The sequence below is a fragment of the Dunckerocampus dactyliophorus genome, chromosome 8 (genome assembly GCF_027744805.1).
Source record: "Dunckerocampus dactyliophorus isolate RoL2022-P2 chromosome 8, RoL_Ddac_1.1, whole genome shotgun sequence".
Lineage (NCBI taxonomy): Eukaryota > Metazoa > Chordata > Actinopteri > Syngnathiformes > Syngnathidae > Dunckerocampus > Dunckerocampus dactyliophorus.
In genome coordinates, this window is record NC_072826.1 from 21,591,116 (window position 1) to 21,610,240 (window position 19,125).

The 19,125-nt window shown below is 40.1% G+C and overlaps 1 protein-coding gene across 19 annotated transcripts in view; it reads left to right on the plus strand.

Moving 5' to 3' along the window:
- Positions 1 to 2,820: 2,820 nt before the first annotated feature.
- LOC129185874 (R3H domain-containing protein 2) overlaps positions 2,821 to 19,125 on the plus strand; it is a 67,545-nt gene continuing 51,240 nt past the window's right edge. For 9 of the 19 annotated variants that reach the window (XM_054783462.1, XM_054783474.1, XM_054783467.1 and 6 more), the window contains exons 1-2: positions 2,822 to 3,138; positions 3,518 to 3,565. The gene's annotated coding sequence lies outside the window, so the exon portion shown is untranslated. Of the gene's footprint in view, positions 3,139 to 3,517; positions 3,655 to 7,571; positions 13,560 to 19,125 lie in introns of those variants that run through there. The other 10 variants (XM_054783458.1, XM_054783463.1, XM_054783466.1 and 7 more) reach the window with 4 other exon arrangements.

Here is a 19,125-nt window from a genome sequence, read left to right on the forward strand (position 1 = left end):
GTGGCAGATTGGCGCCCTCTCCAGGCGGGATACTTGCGCCCCCATGCTGCTCAGACATCATCAAATGTCGTGACCAAACCAAACAGATTATGGTGGGGCTCACTTCACCGCTGTGCCTCAGCCCTCAGGTTAATTATACGGTTAAAAACAACAAATTACACCAGCAATTGCTCAAAAATAAGACATATTTCATTCTTATTATATTATATTCATTTTATCGCAGACCAAGAGTCTCAAACATGTTATTTCACTACTAAAATGTGAAATAAAAAATAGGGAGTTGTGACTCAATGTGAGTTGGTTTAGCCTTGACTGCTGTTTGAGTGTCATTGGGAGAAGACAATTAAGTGTCGATATTTTTGTCAACAAAATATGGAAAAGAGAAAATCAAAGCCATCAGGTGCACAATTTAAAAAGAGTAGAAAAGAAGAAGAGGAGAAACGGGGACCAAAGATAAAGGTATAACTTCATATACACAACCGGTCAAAAGTTTTAGAACACCCCAATTTTTCCAGTTATTTATTGAATTTCAAATCGTACCAGTCCAATGAATAGCTTGAAATGGTACAAAGGTAAGTGGTGAATTGCCAGAGGTTAAAACAATGGTAAAGTTACCCAAAACTGAAAAATAATGTGGATTTCATAATTAGTGTCGGTCCACCCAGGGCATCATTCAAGCCAGAACTGCCACTGGCTGTGGTCCTAAATCCTGACTGGAAGATCTCAAGTAGATTAAATACATATTTCAAGAAAAAAAATGCATTTCAGCTTTGTGATATAGGGGAAACTCTACTAAAATAACATTATTTTCTCCCATAATATTACCAGCTTATTGTCGTAAAATTGCAACTTTTTTCCTCATTCGACTACAACTTTTCTTTTTCATATTTTGACTTTATTCTCGTAAAATCACTTCTGCGGTTATTGTGTGTTTTTTTTTTAATTTCCAACTATTTCAACTTTCTTCTTGTAAATTTTCTTCTCGCAGTATTATGACTTTATTCCCATAATATTTTCACTTTATTTTCATAATATTATAAGTTTTTCCCCAACCTAATTTTCCAAAAATTGCAACTTCATTCTCTGTTTTGGTTGTATCTCATAATATTACGTCTTTTAAAAAAGGATTTTTTAATTTAATATTTCATTTCTATGCTGTTCAAATGACATTGTTTTTCCTCATAATATTACAAATTTACTCTTGTAAAATTGCATCTTTTTCTCATTAGAATACAGCTTTTTCTCTTAATATTTTGACTTTGTTCTTGTAAAATTTCTGCTGTTTTTTCCCATTTCTGCTGTTGCTTTTTTTGTTGCTTCTTTAAAAATAATTTTACAAACATTTCAACTTTATTCTTGTAAATGTTCTTTTCAAAATATTTTAATATTAATATTAATAAAATATTACAATTAAAATACCAGATTTTCCAAAAATCGCAACTTTATTCTTTGTTTTGTTTGTTTCTTGTAAAATTACAACTTTAAAAAAATAGCATTTTTAAAAAAATATTTAAATTTTCTGCTACTAAAATTACATTTTTTCCCTTCATAATACAACGTTATTCTCGGGAGATTAAAACCTTTTTTATTAGATTACAAGTTTATTCCAAAATAATATTTTGACTTTATTCTTGTAAAATTACTGCTGATTTTTCCATGTTTCCATGTTTCCGTTTTTGCTGTTTTTCCTTTTTTTATATAGAGTTTTCTTATTCAAATATCTTTTAGAATGTACCGTGGGCCAATATAACAACAGCCCTGGACCGCAAATGGCCCCCGGGCTACACTTTGACCACCCCTGCTATAATACATTCATTGTATTATGTCTAGTACTTAGTAACATGCAGTACACAATTTTAAAGGGCCGAAGGCACACCCAATAATTTTTTTCACTTCATAAAATTATATTATGAGATAAATCGCAGCTCCCCAGTGTATATAATGTTTAAAAAAGTACTGCGTCATGAGTCAGCGCTACAAGTAACTCATCTGAGTGAAGAAAACTGTGCTGGTAAGATTTTATTTAATAGTGGAATATAATAATGAATAATGAGGATGCAGTCTTTTACCAAGTTAGCAAAAATGCACATTTCAGCCAAAACAAATTAAACTTGCGATTTTCCTTCATGTTACTTGTTACTCATGTCTGAAACAAATAAACATACCATACAAGCTTTGTTCTCAAAGTAGCATATTCGTGTAAAGACCCGACTGCCTATTGTAATGTCAACGTGTTAAAGAGTATTTTACTGTTTTACTGGCGTGCTTCTTTTATTTTGAAGGCCTGACTCTACCGGCTACGGGCTACAGGCACTGATCTGTAGCTGATGAGTTGCGTCGATGATACCCGAGTGTTGCCGAGCTGACCGAAAGCTGCACGGCTTCGGCACAACCTGGGAGGATTTTTAAAATAATAATACAAATATATATATTGAAAAATACGGGAAACTATTAAAACGGGAGGGCGCCGGGAAAGAAAGGCAAAATAAGGTAGTTTCCCGTTGAAAACGGGAGGGTTTTATATAGATTTGTTTATATTGCTAGATATTCTATCATTATTGTCAGATATACTTAAGTGTTTTGGCCAAGTGTGTGTTATAGTGGAAAGTGAGCCCCCACCTTTTATCATCATACATTTACTTAACAAAGAATACTGATGAATAATGAAATTATTATTTTAATATTTATGAGTAATGACAGGACGCCTGTTGATCCCATATTTGTTGATCCATAGACATTCTATGTGTGTGTTGATCCTAGCATAAGCTAGCTGTAGTTTATTGATGGAGTCCATGTTTTGTGTAAGAGCGCCCCCTTGAGGCCCGGAGTACGCCACAGCCTTTGGTGGGAAAAAAAAAGTGACGGCGCTACAGTGTACACACTCATTAGCCGGAGCTGAGACGGCGGGGAGAATCGCGTTTTCTTTCCTTTTTCCGTTACTTTCCATTCGTTTTATAGTTTATGTATTGTGCGTTAGGCTTGTGTTTTACTATCAAGGAGTCAGCAAGCTGCCATTAATGCTCACGCCGCTCTCGGCTCACGCGGCGTTATTTTGACAGTCGGGGTTGCAGTGAAGCACCACCACCACCACCACCAGCAGCAGCGCCAAGCAGCTAGCATTCGCTAGCATTAGCCCTGGTAAGTCTTACGAGCCGTTTGCTAGCGACACCGCCAGCTCGCGCCTCAGCTGACAAGTGGTTATTCGGCGTTGTACGAAAGACACGCCTATCTGCCTAGCATCGGTTATCAGCATGTAGGATTAGCGTGAGGGTTTGTTAGTTGGTGTTACGCGCAAAGAAAAGGCTAGCTTGTATGCTAACGTTAACTCCATGATAAAATGTGTGTGTGTGTGTGTGTGTGTGTGTGTGTGTGTGTGTGTGTGTGCGCGCGCGCGTGCGTGCGCGTTTGTGCGTGTGGCTAATTATATGCGTCGGACGAGCTAGCTATTGTTAGCGTGTGGGCAAGCTAATATTTTTTTAGCTATGTTCTCAAGCACACCACCATTTGTTCTCCACAGACTCCACAACCTGAAGGACTCTTCACACGGACCCTAGAGGGAAAAAAGGTGAGGTTAAAGAAGACTTGTGATCGATGTTACGCTCCACGCTCCTTGAGTAGACCCTGAATGTGAAGCACCATCTTTAAAGTCCCAAGGTAGATTGCATCGAGCGACAATAATTCAAATGAATTGACGCTTGGCTGTTGACAACACGTTATTATTTATACCCACTAGCAGCAACAGCACAAAATAAGACATATGACTTAATGGCGTCTCTTTTGATACTCTTGTAATACACCATTCCTGCACCCCAATGTGCATCATTAGAGTCCCACGTTTTGCCAATGCTTGCTTTGCGAACAAAAATATGCAAACAGTACATCCAGAAATAGTGAGACCAACTCAGACTCCTCAAGTCAGTTGTTTTTAGCATTAATAATGGCTCCGCATGGTTTACGTAATGTCTTGTTCTCTGTAGCGTCAGAAGTGAAATACGTCCATATTGCGGCTTGTAACTTGTTTCACTACTGTAGCATACGGTATTGTTTTTGCAGTGGAAACTCCAACAGCCCTACTTCACGAAAACAGTCGTTCTGATTGGATCGCCTCCTTAACTCACCCTCAGCCCCCACTCCCGCACACAGCCAAACCCTCCTGCCAGCTTGACGTTGATGTTCTCTTTGGATTTTGATCCACATTTGCAATAAGCGATTGTTGTACTTACAAGATTCAGCTCCAGAGCCCTTCTCTCTACAATTGCCATTGTTCGTTTGTGACGCAATCCAGGTTTAAGCCTTTAATATGCCTCACACACTTATTAAACACATTCAAAGTTTAAAATGTGTAGGTACTCACCACCAATGATCAGACATTTCCACCAACTTCCGTTTCCAGGTCATGTGATTGTTGTTTGCAACTGAGTTGTCGTTAAGTGGTTGTTGCATGTTTTTCAGGGGCTACTAAACCGTTTATACCAGTTATCCTCGACTCCTGTTCGGCGACCCCCGACATGAGTCACTATAGCGACACTATAGCGTCAATATCTATCCAACTTAGACACACAACTAGTGTTGTGAAGACAAGCCGTAAGTATTCTAACGATAACAAGAGAGCAAGATTGTTAAGTGACACTTTCAAAAAGTTAGCATGTATCCCATGAACGTGATAGCCATTTGTAGCTCGCCCGTGGGACAAAAACGAGCTAGCTAGCCGCCGCCAGAGAGGCAGTGAGGGCCAGACAAAATGTGTAAACAAAAATGCCAGAAAGTCGAATGAGATTGAAACGTGAGGGATCACACACGCGGGCAAAGATGAGCTTAGCCTGTGACAAGCTGTCGTCTATTGCCTCCACATTTTACAGGCTGTTTTTCGTTCTCACCGTAATAACAAACAAAATGAATGTCTCTCTGGTCACACGTGCGCAAGTTCCAACAGGGAAGACGGGCGATCCTGGTGCGTGTTTATCAAAATAAAGCACAGTGGAATATTTTTATGATATTTTCAATTGTTTTCAAACTAAATGTGGTCAATATGTGAATAAATGATAAGGTATATATGTATCTATGTAGCATATATCTATTTCCATTCATACAATATATTACTTAACATTATTTTCAAGTAACTTTATTTTGTCGTGGCGCTGTGCCACGATCAATTACATGTAGCGGAAACCCTGCACTTATGCTTGACAAACACGGCTGTGACTTCACATTTTGACACGAGCTGGAAATAGATGAAGAGGCGCTTGTGTCACACAAGGTGCGATCTCTGCACAGACTGCTCGAGCTGTGATTCGAACATCTGCTGTGGGGAAAAACAGCATGTGTCTCCGAAAAGAGGAAAAAAACCAAAAAAACAAGCGTAAATATTCATCAAATATCGGTGTGTACAGGACAAGTTGTGTGACGCCCAGAGCAAAAATAGTCTGGTTTGACGTCGCGGTTGTCTTGAAAACATCGTGTATATCTGCAGCGTTAGTGAATCTATTGCTGGGTGTGATGTCTGTGACTGACGAATATGGTGTGATTGTGGATCTCAAGCTGGTATGGTTGAGTGCAGCGTGCTCCAGAGACACATTTAATGGAGGTGACTCATTGAATCAACAGTGTGCTGCTGCTGTTGAAGGCCGTGTTAGAAAACATGATGGACTATCCTTCCCACCTGTCCACATATTTCCCCTTACCGTGTTACTTAGCCACGTTTTTGTTGCGTTGCAATGACTTATTGCTTGCTTGCTTGCTTGCTTGTCACATTTTAATTTGGACTGTTTTACAAGTGTAAAGAGAAGCTAACCAATGTATAATAATACTAAGGGTATATGCTAAGGGTATACGCTAAGCAATCTTGACACCTTATGTCCAGTTTGCTTGTGTGAGTGTGGTTCATAGTAACACTTTATATTAAGGTGCTATAAGTAGGAATTAAAGTTAATAAGACTTTTATTATATTAATAAGGTTAAGGTTAGATATGATACATTATAGCAATAATACATTAATCATGCATTATTGATTTATTACATATTCTATCCTAATGAGAGCACAGCATTTTAACTGTTAATAAGTGCACACTACTTTCATTATTCATCCTAATAAAGCACTGTTCCCACTTTAGATCCAGTAGCTGCAGAGCAGCATTGTTAACTGTTAATAAGTACATAATACCAGGATTTATTAGCCTTTCTAAGGCATCATTATCCATTACCTGACCACTATTGTCAAGAAATGTCCCATTAAAATGCAAATAAGCATTTAATATATACATCTTATTACTATAATATGAGGTTTATTAACTTTAATTACTGCTTATTAAAGGTTATTACAAGCAGCTTTAATATAAAGTGTTACCTGGTTCACTTCCCTGGCCTCAGCACGCTGAGGCCTTGTGCACACGGTAAACGTTCCAGAGATATTTTTATTTTTTATTTCTGGCAGGTTGAAAAAAAAATTGCATCTCAGTGAAAACAATGTAATTCATAAGGCACACCTACTGTACGTGTGGCGCTGTGAACAGACCCTCCGACAGAACCACATGACACACCAAACCGTAGACGAAAGAACACAAGCGCAAAAGTCCGTTGTCTTACGCTTTCCAAGGCTCATCTGGACTTACGAGAAGTGGAATTACTTCTGTGAGTCATTATGGAGTATCAGACAACAAAATATCAGGAGAATGTCGACAGGGGTGAGTCATGCCAGTCGACTTGTGGTCAAGTGACGGTGACGGGGTGGCGGTGAGTCGGTGACATCATCAAAACGGCCTTTTCAGGTTATCCCACTCTGGAAGCCGTTTTCAAAAAATATCATTTCAGGGCACCCCCCTTGCATAGTATAATTGAATAGAAATGCTAGAAATAATCAGAGAAGTCAAAAGCCACAGTGATCACTTCTCTTGCCGCTTATTAACTGCCACCTTGCATAATATACAATAAACAGAAGGACTCCAAATCAGCCACAGACTTGTGATATTTATTAATGAAACGTCATGCTTACAGTATATCCTACTGCGCGGTCAGACCCTTTCCTATGTCGCAAAAGGGATAATCCTCGCATGATGATGGTTTGAACTCCCAAGTTGTACCATTTTTAGGGCAGAGCTTGAGTTTATGTGCGAGTATAGCTTGGCTGCCCCTCCCACCATCAAATATTTACACCAGCTAAGATGGTATGCATAACATGAAAGTTTTTTTTGTTGTCATTTTTAAATGGCATTTCATAGTCTGATGTAATTGAAACAGGCAGCTCTTATCCAACAGGATGTGGTTTGTTCGCCAGCGTGCTTCATCCGATGTCTGTGAATGTCTTGTTTGCAGCAGCAGCAGCAGAAGAAGAGTGTCTTTTTCTAGTGAGATTTGAAGAGCTATTTATAGATCTCTGCCAGAGCACCATGCGTGGTGGTGGTGCTGTTGCTGCTGCAGCTATCATCGCTTTCCTCTGATACTGCCTTTCTCCATCTTTACTCCTTCCTTCTCATCTTTCAACTCCATTTCTTCTCTATTTTGTGTTCATTTCCAGTCGTCTTTTTTTCTGTGTATGCCTCACCCCCCCCCCCCCAAACCTCCACTCAGAAGAAGAGTTTCCACTCGTATCCTTCGTGGTTTGCTTTCATGTAAATTATTGATCAGGTCAGAGGGGAGGTGACGGGCTTTAAATCTCGCCTCCAGATTGGCTACAGTTTGTCTGACTGACTTCAGTCATTGCTGCATAGCTGGAGGGTTATGATGCATGATGTTCTCTAGAAAAAAATACACTGGAACCTTTATGGTCCTATCTGTTCATATTGCCAAAAAAGTTTCCGAATGATGCAAATTGAATGAATCAATTCCAGGATCAAACTGTAGCCAAGGGATGGCATTTGCTTGATATCAATAATGAATTAATTGATTAATTCTGTTTTTGATATCATGTGAAAATCTCTATGTGAAATATGAATTATTCTTTAAAGGGAGACTCTCTCTGAATGTTCTGATCTCCAGTTTTGATGCTAGTGTTGTATAATGGTGCCATAGCATGGATGTACTTGTACCTCCATCCTCGCATAGCTGACCTCTTGTTGACTTCTTCATGCTGAATCAACAGCACCTCTTCTTGTAGCTGAGTAGTGCGCTCCATTTTGCATCAGTTGCTTCAAGACATGAATAATAATCCAGTCAATTCCCCACATTTGACAGAATTTGTAAGAACACAATCCAGTCAGCGAATTGATTATGATAGCTGTCCCTGTTGTCACCATCATAAAGGCGTCATAAATTGTGCAGGCAGCCTATCATTCAGTATCATTTTTCACTGTCAAACAAGTGTGAAAGGAAGTTAACCTTAGGGGTTGAACACATTTATTAATTGGAAATGAATTAATCGTTTTTTTTTCTGAGGTTGAAAACATAATTTAACTAAAGCATACTTTAGTGTGAGCCTTTTTTATGATATATTCATGATGTGGCGTGTAGACACCGCTCAACCTGTCCGGTGATGACGTTCACAGCTCTGAAACGGTTTATCTTTGGCCACTGATCCTCATGTAGCTCCTCCCCTTTCTCCATCCCTTCTTTCTAAGCCTTTTCTTTTGCTGACTCGCGAATGACGTGCACCCGAATGCAAAAGGAAGGCTTGTCAGTTGGAAGCATTAGACGGCATTAACGCTGTACACTTTATCCCAGTCATGTGGTCAAACTGGGTTTTTCCCACGGCTGTACTGCGATTGTCCATTTGTTGCTATAGGGAAAGACAGTTGGCAAATATGCATATCAGTAGGCGATCTGGATGAGTAATGTTAGCGGGTGATTGACATTGCTTGCCTTCAGAGCCTTCCTGTTACGTTTTGGCTGGTGCTGTCGGAAACTTGACCCCCAGTGTGCAGAGAAGAGGCGATGGAGTGCAAAAATAAAGGTTCTTTAATAGTGTAAAACAGGAAAAAACAAAAAGCGACAGAGAAAAGGCTCTGTGACAAAAAGTGCAGATAGTCCAGGTATGTAAATACAAGTAGTTCAAGTGACAGCACTGACTTGGAGACAAGAAGCATGGATAACAAAGACAAAGACAATGGCAATGAACCAGCGGCGCACATACGACGGCGCTGGCCTTTTAACTACCATAAATGACAATTGGCCGCAGCTGTCCGGCCACCAGGCGTGAAGCGGCTGTCTCCGTCACCACGCAGGAAGTACAGCTTGCCAAAATAAAGGCACAGGACAGGAAGAGCTCGCTCCTGTCCTGCGAAACATAACACTTCCCTCATATAAGAGGTATGGCTGTAATTGGTAGGGCATGCCTGTTGGGCAAAAGCTGTGAGAGTGAACTATGGCAATACATTATTAGCCGTGTTTTCAATCTGTTGCTTTTTTGATTTGAATTTTATTTTTTTGTCACCTGCCACCTAATGAGATGACCATAAGGACATGCACTCGACTACATTACCTTCATAGACAAATTCTGTAACAGAGCCGGCGTTTATTTCCCTAAACTGTAAAGAGGACAGGGCATTAATTGGAGAGAGGCTTTTACAGTATTTGCTAAATGTGCAAACTTATATGGAACAACTTAGTTTTAAACTTTAATAATGATGCAGAGTGCATTACAAAGTGGAAATCACGCAGCATGAACAGAACCAATGTTGTAATAGCAGTAACGAGCAAACTGCTCAGCCAGAATTACAGGGATAGTTTGGATTTTTTGACATGACGTTGTATTTATTTATTTGAACATCATAAACAGTGGGAAAAAAGGAAACAACACAATTTATAAACAGTTAACATCATTGTGCTGGAGAGGATGGAAGCCAAAAGAGGCTTATGTGAATACCTCCCCAAAATTATACAGTAGGTAGGGAAAAAGAAAGCGAGAGAGAAAAAAATTAAATTACAATATAACTGTATAATACTCTAACGTAAAAACATAAAAAGTACAAATCCAATTACAAGTCATCAAATACAAATTGTCCTTTTTAGATGCTTTTTAAATTATGTTGATTGAAGTGCAGGACCTAAATTATTCCAAAGATGTAGTGCACAATATTTTAGAGAATACTGACTGACAGAAGTTTGCCAATAAGGACAATAAAATAGACTTGAATATTGTGTAGGATAATTGTGAATAACGGAAGACAGCATAAAGAGGTTCTGGAAAACTTTAGGAAGGACATGAGTTTAATGAACATCTGCACATGTAGACACAGGTATGGTAAATATTCACATCAAAAACTGAGAGAAGTTTGAATTATTTGAAAAGCGGAGCAGATGAGTCCAGTCTCTTAGGAAAAACTGATGAATCTTCAAAATTTCTTTTGAATTGGAAAAATCTTATTGAGATAAGTGGGACAACAGTACTGCAGTAAGTAATGTATGGATAAATGAAGCAATAAAAAAACAAACAAAAAAAAAACAGGAATGATTTATCAATGAACGGACTCTACACAAGATGCCAATTGACTTCTTGTTTTTTTTTTTTTTTTTTTTACAAATCAGATCAATGTGGAATTTTTTACATATATTTTGTTGGGTTAATTATTATACTTCTTATTTTTGTTACAAAATAAAATTAAATTGGGTTTTGGGTATTAAGGGTTTATTTAGGGCCGCGCCGTGGCTGAGCATGTTGGCCACACAGTGAGGAGATCGGGAAGACCTGGGTTTGAATCTCTGTTGGGCATTTCTGTGTGGAGTTTGCATGTTCTCCCCGTGCGTGTGTGGGTTTTCTCCAGGTACTCCCGTTTCCTCCCACATTCCAAAAACATGCATATTAGGTTAATTGGCGACTCTAAATTGTCCATAGGTATGAATTTGAGCGTGAATGATTGTCTATATGTGCCCTGCGATTGACTGGCGACCAGTCCTCTTGCCCGAAGTCAGCTTGGATAGGCACCAGCATACCCCTGCGATCCTAATGAGGATAAGCGGCACAGAAAATGGATGGATGGAAGAGTTTATTCATCTGAAACCATAGAAACAGACGGTAGAACTTCATTTGCTTCTCTAATCAGCGTATTACAATTTTCATGTGATATAACCAAATGTGTCATCAGCAAATAAGAGAGGGAGTACATTTTTACAGACAATAGGAAGATCATTCATGTAAATTAAAAAAAGGAGGTACCCAAGAATTTAATCCCGAGGAACCCCACACATTATCCTACCTCTATTTGAATTATGCTTATTGAATCATACATACTGTTCTCTATCATTTAGACAATCCTGTAACCGTGTCAAGACAATGCCATAAAATCCATATATTTGTAGTTTTGCAATGAGAATATGATGAACTGTATCAAATGCTTTGGATAAATCTAAAAATACACCAAGAGATATTTTTTTGTTATCTAGGTCTGTAGAGGTTTTATGAGCAAACTGTGAAAGAGCCATTTCTGTAGTTTTTTCTTAATCCATATCGTGGTTATATGATACTATATGTTACTTCTGCCTAAATGTTTTATTATTCTTACAAAAACTAAGCTTCTCCATTACTTTAGAGAAAAGGGTAAGATTTGAACAGTGGTATTACTTTGGCTGCTTTAAGGTCTCTTGGTACAACACCTGATTTGAAAGTTGTATGATATCCCCATCAGCAGCATAGTGCATCCACAGTGACTTACCCCCCACTTCGTCCCATGAGCTGAGTGCTGGTCGGATTTTGGTGATGAGGAACATAGTTCCAGTTAGTTGGTCGGGCCACTTAAAAGTTTGACTTCTCAAAGCAATGTATGTTCAACAGAATTTTGCGTCACAAAAAATACCTCCTCGAAAAATAACTATATGTATTATGTAGTTAAAATTTAGATTGAACTGTAGTTTGTGCACACCTGGAGGTAAAAATGCGGCGGCTCAGAAGTACAAACCCTGGCTTCGAGGGGTTTACGAGCTGACAAAAGTATCTTCAAAGATGTTAAACGCGTCGGTCATCCAGCGCCATCATTTCCATGATGAAATCACAAATGGCTTTAGCCCTCTGGGCCCGATTGTTCAAAACTCGGTTATTTATTTAACCTCTGGTTAAGTAGACTTAACCAACTGTTAACTTTAACGGCACCGTTATGTTGTTGTCCAAAACTCGGTTAAAATAACAGAGTTTTGAACAACCGGGCCTGGTCTTTTCTGACAAACCTTTTCAAACAACGCAGCGATAGGAGCAAGTTCTGGGCCCCGGACGTTGTATCGATGCTGGTGTTACAGGTGGCTGATACTGTTTGATGTATCAGCCAGATATGTTCCAGAATGTTTGCAGAGCATTTAGAGCATTTGGCCAATTGTTGTCCTCTGAAACAGTGACAAGTCCCACATGTTCGACTCCATGTTTGTTTACAAGTGAGCTCAAGGGAAGTTACGACAGGCTGTTTGCAGCATTTCACAGAAAAGGAGCGCTTGATTTGCTCACGCTAACCCACCTACAGCACAGTACGGCCAATCTCGCCTCATTGGAGCTGTTTTTTTAATGTTACTGGATTTACAGGTATGACGTCATAATTTCTCATACCAGTATAATTATCGTGCGCCACTAAAAATGACCTATCGTTTGTTATTGTTTAAAGGGTATCATTGTATGTTCTGAACCCCTGTTTTCTTGCTAGTGTCTTGCTGAGTAGAATATTGCTGCTCAGATGATTGCTACCAAATGCATCCATGCTGTATCTTGTATGCCAAATCAAAGATGGTGCTTGATGTAGCTTGTGTTATCAACAGAAGCGCAAAGCAGACATCCCTCGAAATTCTACCTTCTCCCAAGTTCTCTGGAGATGCTTCTTTTGATGATGAACTTTTGACTTCCTCCTCCTCCTCCTTTTCTTCACCACCGTTGGCAGAGAAGGAGCTGCGGGGAGAAACATGCAAATATGTCGTCTTGAGGGATTAAGGTTTTCCCAGCTAATGAGTTTTTTTCATTAATTTGGCCCGCTATCTTCCCTTTCAAATCCTTTTTATAACATTCCCCCCCCCCCCCAATTCATTACAGCAGCTGTCAGTACTTAATACTCGCTTGGTGTTGACCCAAGAGAGGTTCCCATCAGTCACAGAGACTAGATGTATATTTTGACTGCATTTTGTCTGCTTTAGGCTTTTCTTGCATATGGTAGGATCGAAATGTCATCAAAAATATACTGTGACTGATTCCTGCAGCCTCACAAACAGCTGGGCTCCCTGCAAGCCCTCGTTTGGCTGTCACTGCAATTATATTTTTGCACAGAGAGGGCAAGAGAGCAAACAAGATACACGAGGAAGAGCGAGCGAGCGAGAGAATCCACACGGAAGGGAGGGTTTGCAAGAGAAGGGAACCGTGCAAACTGAGCAGGATGGCATGAGAGTGGGAGCGAGACGGCAGGCAAGCTAGGATTTATATGTGCGGGTGCATGTGTGAGCTCCATTCAGAAAAAAAGCGACGCCTCTCAACATTGAAAAAGCTGTAGTAAGGAGAAAAGTGGAATGACTGTTTTACATGCTGCCAAGCATGGGTTACATTCAGCTTTGCCGTTTAGCAAACGGCGGAAGTTCCTTCTGGTCCAAAGTTGCTTTCCGTGATGCTGTTATTGTGAATAACCTGAGCTGACTTGTCTGGAGATCAATAGAGATGACCTCTTCATACAGTAAGTTTGTTATACTTGGTACATTGACTTTAATGGTGCTCTAAGCGTGCCATGTAATGTGCTTTGCCTTTGAAGTTCTGCTGGCTATTTATAGAGTTATGCCGAGTATCAGTGGCCATATGCATGTAATGCGGTTTGCACCTCAAGTTGTGTCAGTTTGAATTAGTGGCTAACTGGCTTAAGTAAAGGAAGGTTTTATCCAGTTTGTACTCGGCAGTCTTCATGATTCCCTCCAATTTGCGGCTGAGATAATGAGGAATTCCCTTCCACTGTTTCCCAGTGTGGGTGGAGGGGTGTGGAGGTGGTCTGGCTGTCGGGGGAGGAGAGTCACGGAGCAAGTAGGCATCGTTGCAACTCTGTCATACCGAGTAGCGAGGGGAGGAGTGTGTGCTAGGGACAACCTAGTCGCTTACATAAGGCTGCATGTGGGAAGTCCTGTGTTAAGAGACCTTGACGCTTATCCACAATGATCATCTTAGCTGGGAGGCACAGCGGCACCGTGGGTTGTCATCATGACAGGTTAGGTGTGCAGCAGCAGCAGTAACAGCACATTCAAATTACATTTGATCTCCCTAAGACAATATGCATCCACTTGCCAGTATTGCGTGAGAGGAAATGTGCAAGAGCAGTGAAATGAGAGGAGGGGGGGGGGGCAGTGCAGAAGCACAACAGAAGAGCCCTCTTGAATAATAAAAAAAAAAAAAATCAGCAGCCATAAATAGAAAAGAGCCCTCATTGACTGTTTCAGGTTGATGGGACCTGGCTTGGAGAAGCTTCTCTGCTCTGATGGTTACAGCCTGGAAGAATGAGACTCCATAATAGCTTCCTTGTAGAGCAGGGGGTGTCTACATTTTTTTTCCATCATTGGCTACAAAAATTGCAGGACGGGGCGGGTGGAGGGACTATTTTGCATTTTGCGTTATTAAACATGTTAATACAATGTAGGATACATATGTTATGCAGTGAAGTATTTTAAAGAAAAAAAGACAACACAGCTTTTGGTGATAGGTGACAAATTAGCATTACCGTGATATCTTGCAGCATTTAATCTTGTTCTTGTTACTTGGTTGGCTGCAAATGGCACCCGTGTCAGACTTTGGGCCCACTTGCCATGTACAAGTTTCCCATGGTGGGACAGAACTGGGGAAGTTTAAGATGACCTACCTTATGGCGAACATGAAGCGACATCAGACGGGAAACTTGGGACGGCAAAATGTCATTACGTTCAACAAAAAAGAGCGAGCCCCTAGCGGTAGTGAGTAATGTCAGGTTGAAATGTTTCATTGAGCACCTCAAACCTCGCTATATTATGCCTAGCTGCCACTACATTGGGGATAAAACTATACCCCACATGCATAAAGAAGTAAACTGCTGATTTTTTCTCATAATTCTGATGCTGCCTATTTTCTGAGTAATATCACTTGATCACGCCTAACATTCCCCTAGGATTTTTTAAGCTCTGGTGGTGGGCTTCATGGGAGGCCGACTATTGCCTCTGTGTTATGCTGCTGCTGCGTCGCTGTAGCAGGAACAAAAAAAAAAAAAAAAAAAAAAAAAAAAAAATATATATATATATATATATATTTAAATGTACTGTCAGTAATAATGTCAACATTAGGGTCTTCTCCACAGGCTTGAACAACAAATGCATTAATTCACTTTAAATGTCTTTCTCTCAGCTATTTCTTCCACTCCTTATCTGTCAAGTGCCAACAGGGAAGACAGGTGATTTCGGTGCATGTTTTTCAAAATAAAGTGTCGTGAAACATTTTTATGATATTTGATAGATATTTTCTTTTTAAATTAAGTGTGGTCAACATGTAAATAATAGGCGGAGGGGGCTTAATATCAGCTGATGTTATATGACCTCTACGAAGTGACAGTAATGATGTAGGCGACCAACACCTTCGTAGTGTAATGGGCGATCGTCGTAATGGGCACTCCTGATATAGCATATATGTCCATCCGTACACTGTATTACTTTTTACATTTTTTTTACGTAAAGAAAAGCTACTTTCCAAGGTGTGGCGGCATTCACTGAGCAGTGGCACCCCGCCACGATGCATTACATGTAGCGGCAACCCTCTTACACACTACAAAATAAGCCATAAAAGTATGTATGATTTGTGATTTTGTAATATACACTACAAAATAAATAACAAAAGTACATTTGATTTTTTTTTTTATTTTACAAGTGATATTTAAGGGTACAAGATCTGTATCGGATCGATGAAAACGTATCGGGACATCTCTAATAGTCATATCAGTCATTATAACAAGCGTAATCCTTTAATTGAATGCAACAAAAAATCAATGAGCGCCGGTGTTTCATATAGGTTTGCAAATTACCTGTAGAAGTGGGGTGACATCATCTATTTTGCATAATTTGCCATGGTGTTTGTGTGTGGACGGTTGAAACGAGCTTTTTGGTTTGTGCCGCAAATATGCAACATTTTAAACCTTATTTAACGACAGAAAATGAAGTTATTGGCTTGCAGGTGTTTTGTTTTTCACACAGCAATAGATATATTGCAAAAGATATAATTATAACATACACAGGTGATTTTTAAAAACAAACAAACAAAAAAAAAAAACATTCATAATGTGTCCTGGGCTCCGCGTAAGTGTGTGTGTGCGTACATGTAATAGCTCACTATATTGTAGCGTTGAGTACCCAGCACGCCTTGCAGGCACTTCGTAAATTAGAGTTTGCTGTTAGCGCTTAGTTGTTGTTACCCACATTTGTTTTTGGCTCGCATGGTCAGTAAGACTGTCGTTCTGCCTGACGACTGTCCGTTTGCCCTGTGTTATCAAGCTAGTTGTTGACTGTCACTTGCAGGTTGAAGAGTGCCTTATTTAAGCAACCTGATTTACAATGCCATCTACTGTGGCGACATGGCAAGAGAGCAAGGCAAAACCTTGTGATGTCATGTAATGTCATCACAAGGTTTTACATAATATGGCTGTTTCTTATCCTGTTTGTTTTGTAACTTTACTCCGCTGCTTCTCAGGTACTTGGTGCTCCTGCAGCCTGCATACTAATTGCCAGTGCGTGGGAAAAAGAAGCGAGCGTGAAACAGAGGACGTTCAAGAGTGAGAGGGAGGGAGGGTGGGGGGGGGGGGGGGGGGGGGGGCAAAAAAATCAATAGCAACCCCTGGAGTAACTATTGCTGTAATTGCCTTTAAGTCAGAAGGTTTACGCTGTCTCACCTGGAGCCTGAAAGAACATCTCACACGAGGGTCATTCTGTTAGTGTAGTTTGTCCACAATTTAAAGATTGTGTCCTGCATTCACGTTGCATCTTGCTCATTTTTTCTGGTAAAACAGGAACTGCTGTCCTGAGAAAGACGGACAGAGGTTTTTGGGAGTTTTTCCAGGTAACCACAATCGTCTGTTCTGTTATCTAATGGTCTGAGTCATGTCCTGGTTATTTTGGTGGCCTCACCCCTATATTGGGGTTAAACAACTCGCATTATAAAAGTCACTTTATGCAAGTGCAGCAAGCACTGCCTTACTTGGATGACTGGCCACTTGCTGGATTTCTGGGTTAGGCCTGCAATAGCTGGCAATGCTCAAGCCTCCATCGCTGTTTTGGCATGGCAGCCCCAGACTGCCAGCTGTTGTTAAATGTGGCGCTGGTAAATGGATGTATTTGTGCACATCGTGGAACACACTGGTCACCATCTGGAGGGAACCAGATGCTGGGCTTTTCGGTATTGTCATATATACACAAAGTGGGAGCACATGATCTTTACATGATGAATACAGACTTTTGGCACAATATTGACTGCTACTGGGGATGGCAAAATTTCAGGAGGGCTTGGCAGATGCTGCCAGTTTATTTTTATTTTTGTTTCATTGCATTGTTTATGGAAAATGGGGACCCCTGGCTAAAGGTATTTAGTGTTTCGCCACAGGACTGCAATCTATCTATGGAGGTTGGTTGCAGAGGGATTGGATGACAATAATCTAATTTGCATAATTGGGCATACCCGTCAACATTTGCATTTGAAATAAGGGGAGTTTTCATGGAAAATAGGAGAATTCTCCCTTAAACCTGGAGGTGTCCCCTTTATAATGTGTTAATAAAATAAAATAAAGCAAGGGAACAAGGGAAACTCTGAAATTCTTGACCACTTCGGGCTCAGTGTACACATGTTGCATTAATTAGGGCCCGAGCACAAAGTGTGCAAAGGCCCCCTTGTTTAGTTTACTATCTGAAATACAGATAGAAGTACAGGATGTTATTATTCTGACCTGTAACGATGGCAGGAAATATACTTGCATATAATAAGTGTCAATTAGACTGTAGTCTTCAGTCAGCATGTGCAGGTTAGCTCTAATAGCTAATTGATTTAGCAGTCTGTTGTGGTTAATTGGTTCCAGACCCGACTATAAGTGAATTTCCATGAAGTTGGATTCGGTATTTATAAATGTTATATTTTTTAAGTCAGAGCATAGAAAACCTGTTTACAACCTTCTAAATATGGTTTTAGAGCCCTCTAGACATTAACTAACACCCCTATAGTCAGCTTTACATTCCTGTCACCCAATATAGTGGATGTAATAAGAGTAAATAAGGCATTTAAGACATAAGACTCGTGCTTGTGTGTGTTGCTATACTGTAAATGTGTTCCTGAGGGGCATGTGGCGAACAGGAAATGACGTGGGGGGTTCAGAGTTCAGTTTCGTCTTGCTCTGGGACACAGCTGCAACAGTAGCCCATGTTTTTTTTTTTTTTTTTTTTTAGGGATTTGTTATTGTGCCTTTTGTGAGAAAATTCAATTTCTGCATTCCCACATAGTATCAGCATTTGAGACCAAATATGAGGTGAAAGAAAAATGCTAAAAATACAGTAGTAGTCTATCTGTGCGGCGAGAGAAAGTTAGCACACGCACAATGGACATGCGTCAAGTGAGACGCATGTAACAGAGAATCCGGCAACTTTTCAAAATAAAACATTGTGGAAATTATTTTTTCTTTCTGTGCAGCCCGGTAGCAAATGACCCACGGCCCGGTACGGGGGGTTGGGGATCACTGGCCCACGACCCTGTGTTCTAGCTTAAAAAAAAAAAAAAAAAAAAAAATGGCTGTGTTTTTTTAAATTTTCTCCATGGGTGCTAGGAGTTCATCCATCACATTCGGCTACACCGCAGCATGTGCGCCAATGGTGGGAATTGACTGAGCCTATATCGATCTGAAGTGTTGAGGAGTGGGCAGTTCACAACACTTGCAAGTGTGAATAATCTTTTTTTTTTTTCCAGCTCTGGGGATAAAAGTAACTCAGGCAATTGGGGAATTTCCATATGCAAGAATAAACGACCACACAGTGTTTGAATTGCGTTTAATACTTAGTAAATATGTATATTTTTACCCACATGCATGATTAACATGCCCATCTTAAACCAATATGCTAATGTCAAAGTGTGGACGTATGTGAGAATTACGGTGGTAATCAGATCCTGTATTGTCAGTGAGGGATCAAACTCTTAAGTGACAAAGTGGTGGGCAAGGAGCAAATCAGTTTGTGTGAATGGAGTGTATTTTTAATTACGGTTATGGGAAC